The 2,982-nt window shown below is 48.5% G+C and overlaps 1 pseudogene; it reads left to right on the top strand.

Annotated features, from left to right (window-relative positions):
- Positions 1-2,982, top strand: part of LOC101582411 — a 63,627-nt pseudogene that overhangs the window by 22,079 nt on the left and 38,566 nt on the right.

Raw genomic sequence — 2,982 nt, 5'->3', positions numbered from 1 at the left:
GTGGGGCGAGAGTTTTTATCAGGAAGCAGCTGAGTGGACAGATCTATTCCCAGCAAACCTTTTTGTGCCTTCCTAAGCTGAGCTATCCTTTCCGATGTGCTTGGGTGCCGCCGTCGTCATGTAGACATTCACAACAAAATGCAAAAAGCTTTGAGAACGGGAAGACTGGATCTATTCACAGCCTCGTGCTGGCTGCACCAAAATACCCACAGCATTAACTTGATTAAGGAGGCGGAGCAGAAACAAAACAACCTAAACAGCGCATTTGACGCAGGAAGTCCCAGTTGGTCCAGCCTCTATTTAGATCTCTGTGACTGAGCTTCTGCGCTGAGGCTGCAGCTCCAGGGGCCACGCGACACCAGCCGGCAGCTGCGCCCGTCCGTGCACGCGCCGTTCGCGCGGAAACACGCCGCTCTCATTGTCTCCTAATCGCCGTGACATCACCCATCCCCAGGAGCCGGCTGGAAGAAATAGCAAAGGGAAACTGAGAACTGTCTACGCAGTCGTTAGGCTTTGAGTAACTGGAAATTTCACCATGCCCGTCATAGAAGCTAAATGCTAGCGTAGCAAACACGATTTAAAAGCCTAAAACCTAAATCACCGCTTTATGTTAATCGTTTCGATGTCTTGAAACTTTTCTGGAACAGATAGATACGTCATGCACAGAAAGAAGGAATTTGAATTTTGTAAAACCAAGTGTGGAGAGAGACCAGTGGGGCTTGAGGAAGACCCAAAGCCCTGGGGTTCACCTAAGTGACTGGTTTACCGTCAGGGGTCGCAGCCATGTCTTTGCATAAGAAAAGTTTTCCTTATCAAAAGGACAGGCAGAATAAGAGGGCCTTTCTCGCGCTGCTCCTTTGGGGATATGGAGGTGTCCACGACACGCAAATTAACACTTCTGCCCACGCTGGCAACGAATTCCTGCTTAAAAGTTGCCACAGATTGCTCTTCTCTGCTCAGTCATCCCTTTCCTTGCGAAGAGGCTGAGCCTTGCAAAACCGTGTGCAGCTTACACCTGTGAACGATGGCGCAGAACAGCACACCTGTCCGAATGCCCCTGGCCTCGCCGCCTCCACCATACCTGCCAGGCTGCATGGCTTCTCCTTCTCTGGAGTTACAGGAAGAAATCAAGTTCTACGCAAAAGGTAGAAAAGCCGGGTCACAGGCTGCCTAGCACGCTAGAGATCATCTGCAGTGGGAGGCTGGGAAGGGCGGCAGGACCCCCGCCACACTCAGCCTGCCGCTAGGGACGTCAACTCCCAGCCGCGTCCCCTAGGTGTGTAACCAAGCAGAGGGCAGAGGGCCTCGAAGGGCCATTCCTGTTGGGCTTCATGCCTTTCTAATTGCAGCCCTGAAATGAATCTTTTGTTACCGACAGGAGGGTCTTTTCCTCCAGGGTGGATGCGATTGGCAAAGCCGTTTTGTGCCAGCAAGCCAGAAGAAGCATGAGCACCAGGTGTGGAGCAGGAGGCCCCAGACTGGCCCAGCTCTGCTTGGGTCCCAGCACTTGAGACGTATGAATTACATTTGCACTGGACTCATATAGTGCCAGCTAGGTAAACCATTTTCTTCATCAACCCTACTTTCCCTGGAACAAAACCTAAATGCCGTTTTCCCTTAGAAGGTGCCCATTTCCGTGCTTCTCCACGATCATGAGGTGCCTTTTGGAAGGACAGTCTGGCTTGCAACAATGTGGGAGGAATTGCTCAGAGCCGAGTCCACCCAGCCTCCCACGTTACTTATTATTTTCAGACTCAGAAATTTGATCTATGTATTTAAAAATGCTTCCATATGTTTGGCAATATTAAGATTGACAAATGTTTAGGGAAAAGAAAAAAAAAAAAAACCCCTAACTTCAAACTCAGTACATCGACCTGAAGATGGTTACGATCTTTAGGATAATACAAATATTTAGGAAATTTTATTGTCCGCACAAGGAAATCATGTATGTGAAGCAAAGAGTCTGTGATGCACGAAAACATTTGAAGTGTTTCTTTCAAGAGGCATAACCTGCACTGATTAATGCTGATGAGTAAATGGAAGAGCACATGGGACGCGCAGGCTGCAGCAGAAGAGACAAAGGACAGCCCTGTTCTCTGTCCTTCCTGTGTTGGGCCTGGCCATTGGCAGGGTGTCTTCAGGAGGAAGACCTGAACAAACTAAATGTCAGCAACTCTTCTTAGGTCCACCAGGAGCTGAGAGCAGAGACAAACCGCTGTCCCCACACTGGAGAAACAGGAGTGCAGAGGCAGTTGCCATTAAAGGGGCAGAAGCTTCGGAAGTGCTACCAGCAGGGAGCCCTGCCAGGTTTCCAGGTCACCTTGGGACTGCCCTGGGCAGCTGCGCTCCCGAAGTTCCCTCTTGCCAGTAGGTGCTCAGCTAGGCAGGGAGGTGGGGCCATCCACCTTTCCTGCTCTCTCCAGTCCTTGGCTGGGCTGTCAGCATACCCCCAGGGCCCCGTGAAGGTGGAACATGTGCTGTGAAGGACAGGGAGGCACCAGCACCAGCCAGCTTGGCTCCTCAGAGCCAAGAATGTGACACTGTCCAGGATTTCATGTGGCTCCAAATCACTCTTAGGGTGTCTTTTACTAATTCTGTGACAAATGACATTGGGATTTTGATTGGGATTTGCTGAATCTGCATGTGCTATAAGTAGTATGGACATTTTAACTGTAATAGCTCTTCCAATCCATAAACACAGAGCATCTCTCCATGTGTATGTGCCTTCCTTAGTTTCTCTTAGCCCATGTTTTGTAGTTCTCAGTATAAAAATTTTCGGTTAAGTTTACCATTTCATTTTATATTTTGATGCTATTGTAAATAGTATTGTTTTCTTAACTTCTTGGTCAGATACTTTACTGTTACTGTATAGAAATGCTAATAATAGGACACAGATTTTGAGTTACAGACTAAGAATTGAAAGTGATTCTGATGAATTTGCTATGGGCTTTAAAGGACAAAGGGCAAAATGCAAGAGCAGGT

This window comes from Octodon degus, unplaced genomic scaffold, assembly GCF_000260255.1.
Source record: "Octodon degus isolate 3935 unplaced genomic scaffold, OctDeg1.0 scaffold00204, whole genome shotgun sequence".
NCBI classification, from domain to species: domain Eukaryota; kingdom Metazoa; phylum Chordata; class Mammalia; order Rodentia; family Octodontidae; genus Octodon; species Octodon degus.
The sequence above is the reverse complement of the archived record's forward strand: the minus strand, read 5'-3'. Positions and strand labels throughout refer to the sequence as shown.